The following is an 11,172-nucleotide window of genomic DNA, read 5'->3' on the forward strand; positions in this document are numbered from 1 at the left end:
CAATTTTTCAGTTATACATGAACATATATACATTCATTGTCACATTTTTTTTCGCTGTGAGCTACCATAAGATCATGTATATATTTCCCTGTGCTATATAGTATAATCTTGTTTATCTATTCTACATTTTGAAATCCCAGTCTGTCCCTTCTCAACCCCTGCCCCCTTGGCAACCACAAGTTTGTATTCTATGTCTATGAGTCGATTTCTGTTTTGTATTTATGGGGTTTATTTTTTAGATTCCACATATGAGCGATCTCATATGGTATTTTTCTTTCTCTTTCTGGCTTGCTTCACTTAGAATGACATTCTCCAGGAACATCCATGTTGCTGCAAATGGCGTTATGTTGTCAGTTTTTATGGCTGAATAGTATTCCATTGTATAAATATACCACATCTTCTTTATCCAGTCATCTGTTGATGGGCATTTAGGCTTTTTCCATGTCTTGCCTATCGTAAATAGTGCTGCTATGAACATTGGGGTGCAGGTGTCATTTTGAAGTAAGTTTCCTTCTGGATATATGCCCAGGAGCGGGATTCCTGGGTCATATGGTAAGTCTATTCCTAGTCATAAAGAAACTTTTTGAGTCAGTAATTACTCCCTAATGATCTTATTTGATACGTTGATGATTTAATTTAAAAATGCTTATTATTATTTGTGAAAGCAAAAGTAGAAACAATGTAATAATAAAATAAGATCATGGTTAAATAAGTTCTAGTATTTCAATATAATGGAATATTTGAGCCATTGAACATCATTATTTACAAAATAAAATACTAAGATTTCAAATAAAATCAAACATGCATATCCTTTTATCTGCTTCTAGGAATTTATGTGTTAATAACAACTGAACAAGTATACCCAAATGTATTAGTAAAATATTTAGTAAGATATTTATATATCAAAGTATTGGAAAAATCTAAATATCCATCAATAGCTGACTAGTTAAACAAACCATAGTTCATCCATACAGCAGAATACTACATGGTCACTAAAAGTAATAGGACACACACACTGACATGGGAAGATGTTGATGACACAGTTAAGTTAAAAAAGCTCATGGAAGACCAGTGTGTATCATATGATCCCATTGTGTAAAAAAATAATCTCTTTATAATTTATATGTACATTACAAAATCTGGAGAATTTTTAATGCACAAAATAGTTGAAAGCGATTACTACTGGGAAATAGAATTAGGAGGTGGGGAAAGAATGTTCATTTTCTTAACTTTTACACTATTATTTACATTTTATTATGAGCACATATAATACAAATGACTTAAAATTTAAATTTTAAAAATGATATATCAATAACTGGACAGAAAGGTGTTCACCACACATTTTGAAAGAAAAATAAAGCAAGTTCTAAAGGAAGAGGTATATTATGACCCCATTCATGTATAACTAGGCATTCCTCCTCTATGTGGTTATGTGCCCAGAATTACCTGAAAGAAATGTCATCAGAAATATTGTCACAGTGTAAACAGATTTTTGTTTTATTATTATTTTTCATAAGTTTTTCACACATGTTACACTCAGCGGGGAGAAAAGGTCTTTTAATGTTGGAAAATAAGAAAAAAGAAAGGACAAGAAAAAGCATTTCCAGGGATAGAAAGCTGGGCATTGGTGAGCTTGTCTGGCCAGCAGCCAGCATTCCTTGGGCAATCACAGCCCCAGGGTTCCACCCAGAATTCTTACTGAGGCATATGGTGGAATATACTCTCATTTGTCACAGCAAAGAGACAGGATCATGACAAATTTTACAGTTCAAATGGCCCTTCAGGTCTCCCTTCACACTCATCATGCTGGAGACAAGTCTTCCCACCTCAGCTTTGACCCAATTTCAAATGTCACTTTCCATTCCTCAGTTTGTATCTTCCTCAGTCAAGCCTGGCCCAGGCCTTCCCCAAACCTGGCTATTCACTGAATCAAAATGATCACATCAAATTCAGTCCTAAGGTCACTACTCACTAGGAAATAAGGAGATAGATTTCCAGAAACCTCTGGGTAAAGGCACTCTTTCCACATCATCTCTGTTACACTGGCCAGATGAGTGTCTTTCACCACCAGAGGGCGTGGTACCCCCTCCAGTAAGAGGCCGGCTGAGGTCAATTTGGGTCAGCCTTGGAAAAACTGAAGCTCCTTAACAGCTAATTTTTTCCCCCACAATAATCCCAAATGGCTTAACCAAACATGCTGATGCTACTCAGAGAATATTACTTCTTGTAAATGAGCTACCAAACTCCTCAGCTAGACAAATGGATTTTCCAGGACAATTTTTTTTTTAAGTCATAGAGAAGTCATTGTAATCAAATCAAGGGGCACAGTTATATTCAGATCATGGAAACAGCTGTTTATGCAAACAAATTATCACAGCAAAATGGAATATGTGCCATTACAAATAAAGGCATGTGGTCATTAAATTTCATCCATTCACCAAGTACTTATTGCAAACTTACTATGTGCAGGTGCTGTCCTAGGAATTGGAGATACATCTGTGAATAAGATAAACATAGTTTGTGCTTTCTAGCATCCAGAGTCTAGTGGAGGAGGACAGATAGATAAGCAATTACAATCTGGCTCCAATCCACACAAGCATCATAACCTTGAACAAGTTACTTAACTTTATGAAACCTCAATTTGCTTATGTGTAAATGGAGAAAATAACAACATCAACCCCAATGGACGGTTCTGAATTTTATATGAGATAATAGATAGAAGGCATTTAAACACAGGGCCTGGCACAAAGTAGACACTAAAAAATATTAGCTATTATTATTACATTATTTTTATCACATAAGTTTTCTTTTCAAGCATATATAAAATACAGCAGCTTCAAACAGGCATTTTTAAGGCTTTACACAATCCATCTCTACCCCTTAGAATTCAGCCCTGATTCCCAGTTCTTCCATATGCTTTTCATGTTCCAGGCCAACTGGGATCCTTAGAGACCCCCTGCCATGCTAATGGGGATATCCCCTCAACTCCTGCAAATTCCACGTTTTCTTTAAGACCACGTTCCTACCTTTTTCAGAACTCTGGAAGCATTTCTGGTCAGATGCTCACAACTTAACCCTGGCTCACAAACCTTTTTAGTATTATCCTTTTAATTTCCTAGGTAGATTGCATCTGATAGAAGGGTAAAGCAACAAATATCCACCTCTCCCCTTAATGCAAGTACAGTTCAAAAGATATTCAAAAGCCTTGTTTCCCTTAAGTGTATAATTATTCTAATAGGCTTGATGCCTTTTTGAAATTCCTTTTGTGGAAAGAATCCAAAAAAACTTTTTTTGAAAAGAAAGAAAAAAATCTAAGTTAAAAACCATTGCCTCTTGAGTCTTTACTACAATTCTTGGGAACCTCTTGACAGGCAACAAATTCTAATTCTCTGGTGGATTCGAGGCTTCAAAAAGCCCACAGTCCTTCTGAGTGGAGCTTGATTAGTAAGTAGATGATTAATACCATTTTTTCTTGTTCTTTTAAAAAATGTTTTATTTGGAATAATTTTAGACTTACAGAAGAGTTGCAAGGATAATACAGACAGTTCCCTTACACCCTCAACCCAGCTTCCCCCAGTATTTACATATCACATAGCCATCATTTTTTTAGCTGCAGTACAAGGAAAAGAAACCCCAGATTGACTGTTGTGCTGCAATCCTAGAAAGCAATCTAATCAAATTAGAACAGACCTTATGAAGAAGAAAGAATAGGTTCCAACCAATTAAGGTCAAAAACTGAAAGGAGGAACCTCATTTCTGATTCTTCAACATTAAGAAGATTGTAAGGGGATATAATGAATAATTTTATGTCTATACATTTAAAAATTAGATGGAATAAACAGATTTCTAGGAAAAAATCCACACCTAAATGGACACAAGAAGTAACAGAAAATTAGCATAATCTCATAACTATTAAATAAATTGAATCTATCATTTAAAAACTTTTCCACAAAGAAAAGTCCAGTCCCCAATGGCTGTGAAATCTACCAGACTTTTAAGGAGGAAATAATACCAGCAATACAGTTTCTTCCAAAACCAGAAAAGAGGCAACATTCCCCGGATGACATTACTGCGTCAGCAAAACACTAATACCAACATAGGAGATAAGGTGCAATAAAAATCTCTAATTTTATTTCATTTAAGTCAAGTTATTTCATTAATAAGGTCTCATCAATTTGCTGCAGTGATATTGGGGACATCCAATACACTGGTTCTCCAACTTGAGCTTGCATCAGAATGACCTGGAAGGCTGGTTAAAACGTATATTGCTGGCCCTACCCCAGAGTTTCTGAATCAGAAGGTCTGAGATGGAGCTCAAGTTTGCATTTGTAACAGGTTCTCTGGTGATGCTGATGCTGCTAGACCAAGGACCACATTTGTAAACCACGATCCAGTGGCATATATATCGAAATCCTGCTTGCCATAGCAGTGATGTCATTTGGAATGCTTAGTTAGGCTTGAAAGGTTGGAATGGTTTTCCCAAGAAATTTCTAATTTAATTCACTAAGAATGTTAAAAAAAAATACATAGTAGTCAAATAGGCCAGCATTGTTACTCAAAAACCAACTTTGAAAAGATTTTCCAAATAAGATTGCTTTTTGGCTAGAAAACTATGAATTCATTCTGTTGTTCTTCTAACACGCTTTGGACTTTCCTTTAAGACAACCAACTAACTTTGGTATGATAAACTAAGTGGTGTGGTCAGCTATAATCTCTGGAAAAGCTTTTTCAAAAAATTGGCTATTTTGTTGGCTTCCTTTAATAAAATTAATAACTTTCACTGGTTTTGTCCAACATATACATGAATTTCAGCAGGATACCCGCTTTCCAAAGATTTACAACATGTAAGAGTATGCCAAATAATAATGTTTTGAGATGCTTCTAATAATTTTTAAATAACTTTGCTATATTTTCATTTTTCCAGACTAATTTAGTATTGACTGAAATTGCCCTTGTCAATTCTATAAACATTTTTCATCTAGTTTTGTGTGAGGAGGTTAAATAAACCTTAAAACGGCCTTGTCACTCGTATCAGGCATAAACTAAGTGTTGTGCAATTTCTGGCTTGTCTTTCTCAAATTGGATCACAAAATTGATACCAGATTGTAATAGCATAATAAGTATTGCTTCTAAAATTCTGCAACAGCAACAATTCAAGGAGAAATCATATTATTGCTGAGACATATTTTTATCAGTTGATTTACTGTAAAAATGGCACACGCCAGAAGACTAAAAAGCTATTGCACAGGGAAGGAAACTACCAATAAAACAAAAAGTCTGCCTGTTGAATGGGGGAAGTTATTTGCAAATGATATATCCAATAAGGGGTTAATATCCAAAAGATATGAAGAACTCATACAACTCAACAACAGAAAACCAAATATCTCAACTAAAAAATGGGCAGAGGATCTAAATAGACATTTTTCCAAAGAGGACATACAGATGGCCAACAGGCACATGAAATGATGCTCTCTACATCACTCATCACCAGGGAAATGCAAATCAAAACCATTATGAGATAGCACCCTCAAACCTGTCAGATGGCTAATGTCAAAAAAGACAAGAAATAACAAATGGAAATGTGGGCAAGGATATGGAGAACAGAGAACCCTCACACACTGTTGCTGGGAATGTAAATTGGTGCAGCCACTATGGAAGACAGTATGGAGATTCCGCACAAAATTAAAAAAAGAATTACCATAAGCTCTGGCAATTTCATTCCTGGGTATTTATCCAAAGAAAGCAAAAACACTAATTCAAAAAGATATATGCACTCCTATGTTCACTGCAGCAGTATTTACAATAGCCAAGACATGGAAGCAACTTAAGTGCCCATCAATAGGTGAATAGATAAAGAAGATGTAGTGTGTCACTCAGCCACAAAAAAATAATGAAATCTCGCCACTTGTGACAACATGGATGGACGAGAAGGTATTATGCTAAGTGAAATAAGTCAGATAGAGAAAGACAAATTCTATATGACTTTACTTACACATAGAATCTAAAAACCAAAACAAATGAACAGATGTAACAAAACAGAAACAGACTCATAGATAAAAAGAGAACAAACAGGTGATTGCAAAGGGGAGAGGAGTCGGGGGAAGAAAGAACTAGGTGAGAGAGATTAAGAGGTACAAAGTTCCAGTTGCAAAAGTAATGAACCAGAAGTATGAAATATATAGTATGGGGAATATAGTCAATAATTAGGTAGCATTTTCGTACAGTGACAGAACTAGACTTACTGTGGTGATCATTTTGCAACGTATAGAAATAAAGAATCACCAAGTTGTGTAACCGGAACTAACATAGTGTTATAGGTCAATTATACTTCAAAAACAAACAAATAAACAAGCTCATAGGAAGAGTTCAAGTTTGTGTTACCAGAGGTTGGAGGACAGGGGAACTGAATGAAGGGAGTCAAAAGGTACAAAATTCCAGCTGTAAGATAAATAAGTACTGGGGATATAACAACAAAATAAATATAATTAACATTGCTATATATATGAAAGTTGTTAAGAGAGTAAATCCTGAGTTCTCATCACAAGGAAATATTTTTTGTTGTTTTTTGGGGGGGTTACCAGGTTTATTTATTTATTTATTTGTAAATTAGAAAAAATGGGGGGAGGTTTGTTTGTTTGTTTGTTTAATGTATGTATTTTTTAATGGAGGCACTGGGGATTGAACTCAGGACCTCATGCATGCTAAGCAGGCACTCTACCACTGAGCTATACCCTTCCCCTGCAAGGAAACATTTTTTCCCATTTCTTCAATTTTGTATCTATATGAGATGATGGTTGTTCACTAACATTGTGATAATCATTTCATTATGTATGGAAGTCAAATCATTATGCTGTACACCTTAAATTTATACACTGTTGTGAATCAATTATATCTCAATAAAACTAGAAGAAAAATTAAAAGTATATATATGCCAGGAGAGTAATTTTTTTCAGGAGTCAACTGAGCAATTTTCTCCTTTGGTATATACTATGCAACCCAATACAGTGATAATAAGGTTTTTTCACTGACAGCTACATCATGACTCAAAACATTTGCCCATCACATTATATATTTTTTCTTTTTCTGAAAATATTCAAGAGACTGACTAATTCAGCATGTCATGTTTCCAAGTATCTTTTTAATACTGTTGGCTATAAGCTTTCATTGGCAAGAATATCATTACAAATAACACATTAGTAAATGCCACTTTTTGGTTTTGCACATTTGGTAAGGCCGTATTTTTTAAAAGCTGTCTTACTAAACTTACTCTTTTTTTTTAATGAGGCACAAATAAAGCCACTGTCTGTTGACTAATGTCAATACTTTCCCCAGTATCACTATTCACTCTTCCCATATTTTTCACCTTCTTAGTCTCATTTTGTTAGCATTAAAACAATCCACTTAAGGGCAATTTGAACTAGTTCAGTCAAAATGCTACATTTTTCACACATTCAAGATTTTCCTGATTATGAACTTTCTGAAAAACTACACTGCAAATTCCTAACCAAAACTGAGTTGAAAGTCATGACAATGTTGCCAAAAAATGAGTAAAATTCTCCCAGACTTTCATTCACAACTAACTCCAAATTATTTTGATATAAAATTAAACAATACTCAATTCTCCCATTACAGGGTGATGGTCATATTATTGACAGACATAGACCAGAAAATCAAATTAGATGCCAGTCCACTGAATAAAACAATCTGCTCTTAACCAAAGTGTGTGTTTTTCACAGCCCCTCTGTCTCTCTCCCACAACGTGATGTATAAAGTGTTGTGCCAATGTCCTTGGTTCTTGCCAAGGATCAACGTGATGCACTCCAATAATTTCTAATCCATTCTATTTCATTATTTAAAAAGTTAGTTGTGACACATTAAATTTATTTCTTGACCCACTAAAGGGTCATAAGCCAAGTCAGAATGGTTTCTAATTGTACCTGACAGGAAACAGATGGCTCATTCAAATTCGGAAGATTAGAGGAGAGTTTAATAAAAAGACTGTTTACAAAGGTATGAACAGAGTGTAAGAGAACCATAGAGGATAACTCTGTAATGTGGGGCCAGTAATAGCACAGCCATTATTATACCTAGCCTGAAAGAACAAGGGAATGAAAAGGTCACCATTACCTGAAAAGAAGGAGTTGAGAGCAACAGAGAGCAACTGAGAGACTAACCAGCCTGAAGGAACCCTCCCAGAAGGGAGCCAGGGGAATAAATATCATGACCTCATTCTGCTCCCTTTCTCCAATCTCCTTCCTAGATTCCCATCGACTGGAACCAATTGGAAGTCAGAGAGAAAGTGAATCCATTGGTGTAGCTCCTATAGGACCACAGGAGTAGACAACACTTGACCCTCATAGGGCAGAGAGGGTGAAGAGTACATCCAGAAGAGTAAATGGACAATATCCCATACACTAGGTTATGCCCAGTAACAAGCAACTTCATCAAAATCACTCGAAAGTATAAGGAAGAAAACAATAAAAAATACTGAATCACTATGTTGTACACCTGAAACACATACAATATTGTAAATCAACTATACTTCAATAAAAAATAAAGTACATCTGATTAGTAATAAAATGTGAAAGTATTTTAAAAAAGAAAGAAAACAATTTTTAAAAAGCCAAAATTAGGACAATAGAAAACAAAACAATTGACAGCAAGAACTAAATCAAAAGTTGTTCTTGAAAAAAGAATAATAAAATTAAACATCTCTGGCAAAACTAATCAAGGCATAGCTATTAGGAATGAAAGAGATAGAACAACTTTATGCTAATAAATTTCTAGAAAAATACAACTTTCTGTGATCATTTTGTAATATATACAAATATGGAATCACTATGTTATACACCTGAAACTAGTATATTTTAAGTCAATTATACTTTAATAAAAAATAAAAGTGAAAAATAAAACTTTCTAAGTTAGGGAAGAGGATGGCATTTAGGAAAGGATCTTCCTTCCTCTCTCTGGCCTAGAATCTAGGGTGTTGATTGATGATCAAGGGTGTCCGAGTGTAGGAGTGAGCTAACCTCGGCCACAAAAAACCCTGAATAATGAATGGGGTGGACTGTGGCTCTATCAGCCACCAGAGCGAATGGTAGTTGTTAGTTTCTAGATGCTGTAATTTCTTCAACTTTCAGTCAAATCTTGTTAAAAAGTTATAGCAGTTCTCATCTGTGTTATGGGAAATTAAGAGTAGGTCTGGGTCCCTGTTTGAGGCAAAGTAATAAAAGGAGGGCCGTAGGTATCCTTGCCTATCAAAGTGGCCACAGAGGCTTGCCCTGAAACTGCAGAAAATAATCAGCGGCTGAATTAACAAAGGTTCACTGGCAAAGGTGAGTTTGGCAGATAAAACCGGACAAGCTGCTGGTTATCTCTGTATGATACTACAATGGCAGACATACATCATTATACATTTGTCAAAACCCACAGAATGTACACCACCATGAATGAACCATAATGTAAACTATCTACTCTGGGTGATAATGATGTGTCAATGTAGGATCACTCTGAAAGGGGGGTGTTGATAATGGGGGAGGCTATGCAAGCATGGGGGGAGAGGAGGGGAAATATGGGAAATCTCTGCCCCTTCTGCTCAATACTGATGTGAACCTAAAACTCCTATAAAATATAAAGCCTACTGAAAAAAAATTCAGTCCCTCAGTCACATAGCCATATTTCCAGGGTTCAACAGCCACATGTAACCAGTGTCTACTCTATTGGACAGTGTAATAGCTCTGATAGTTCTATTAGAATATTTCCATCATCCCAGAAAATTCTGTGGGAGAGCACTGTTCTATATGGTGGTGGTTGCATGGGTGTCTCAGTCTGCCAAAATTCATGAGCATGTATACATAAAGTAGATGCATTTTATTGTATGTAAATTATATCTCAATAAACTTGACTTAAAAGAATAAAAGAGCAAAACACCTACAGAACAGAAAACACTTTAGCAATATATTATCTAATTGCAAATATATGAATCTTGTTTGGATCCTGATTCAAACAAACTACGTTTATAAAATAATTTTTAAAATCTGAACATTAATTGGGTAAATGTTCAAACATTTGAACGTGAATTGACTTATTAAGGAATAACTACTGATTTTTGTAGGTGTGTTTGGAGGTACATTCTGAAATACTTAAGGATGAAATGATAATGATGCTTGGGATATCCTAAATAATCTAGTGTGGATATAAATGAAATAAGGCTGGTCATGAGTTGACTGTCTTTGAAGCTGGGTTTGTTGAAGCTGAGTGATAAGTACATGTTCTCTCTACTTTTATCCTGTTCTCTCTACTTTTGCTTATTGTAAATTTTCCATAATTCCAAGTTTAAAAACTCACTTCCTCAGAGGCCTTCCCTGACCACCCTGTCTAAGGTAGATTACCTCTCCCCAATATTTCTAGCACAGCATCCTATTTTCTTCATAGCACTTATCATGATGTTATTTTATATATCCACTAGATTATTTCTCTGTTAGAATTTAGTTTCCATGAGAACAAAAACTCTTTGCTTTGTTCACTGCTAAACCCTGGGGCAGGGGCTGGCACACAAAGGTGCTTAATAAAATCTCTGATGCATGGAAGGATAGATGGATAGATGCACAGAATAAAGGGCAGAAGCACAGGCTGGGACAAGAACTAACACAGAAAATTAGAAATAAACCCCAAAGGGAGGTGTGGCTAAGATGGCAAAGTAGGAAGACCCTGTGCTTACCTCCTCCCATAGGCACACCAAAATTATAACCATTTACAGAGAAATTATCTTATGAGAATGACCTGAAGACTAGCAGAAAAGATTTCCCACAACTAAAGACATAAGAAGGAACCACAATGAGATGGGCAGAGGGTGCAGAGAATCAGTGTAGTCAAGACCTACACCCCCATTAGGTGACCCACAAACAGGATAATCACAATTGCAAAAGTTCTCCCCAAGGAGCGAGGGGTCTGAGCCCCACATCAGGCTCCCCAGCCCAGGGATCTTTGTACCAAGAAGATGAGCCCCCAGAATGTCTGACTTTGAAGGCCAGCAGGGCTTTTGTACAAGAAAGCCAGAGGGCTGTCAGGAACAGAAACTCCACTCTTAAAGGACCCACACAAAATCTCACATGAAATATAGTCAACAATACTGTAACAACTTTGTAGGGTGACAGATGGTAACTAGACTTA

At 35.8% G+C, this 11,172-nt stretch overlaps 1 protein-coding gene across 1 annotated transcript in view; it reads left to right on the forward strand.

Moving 5' to 3' along the window:
• The window catches only part of LOC116658005 (60S ribosomal protein L29-like), an 801,314-nt gene that overhangs the window by 732,701 nt on the left and 57,441 nt on the right, over positions 1 to 11,172 (forward strand). The gene's annotated exons all lie outside the window — the stretch shown is intronic.

Source organism: Camelus ferus, chromosome 19, assembly GCF_009834535.1.
Source record: "Camelus ferus isolate YT-003-E chromosome 19, BCGSAC_Cfer_1.0, whole genome shotgun sequence".
In the NCBI taxonomy this organism is placed as follows: Eukaryota; Metazoa; Chordata; class Mammalia; order Artiodactyla; family Camelidae; genus Camelus; species Camelus ferus.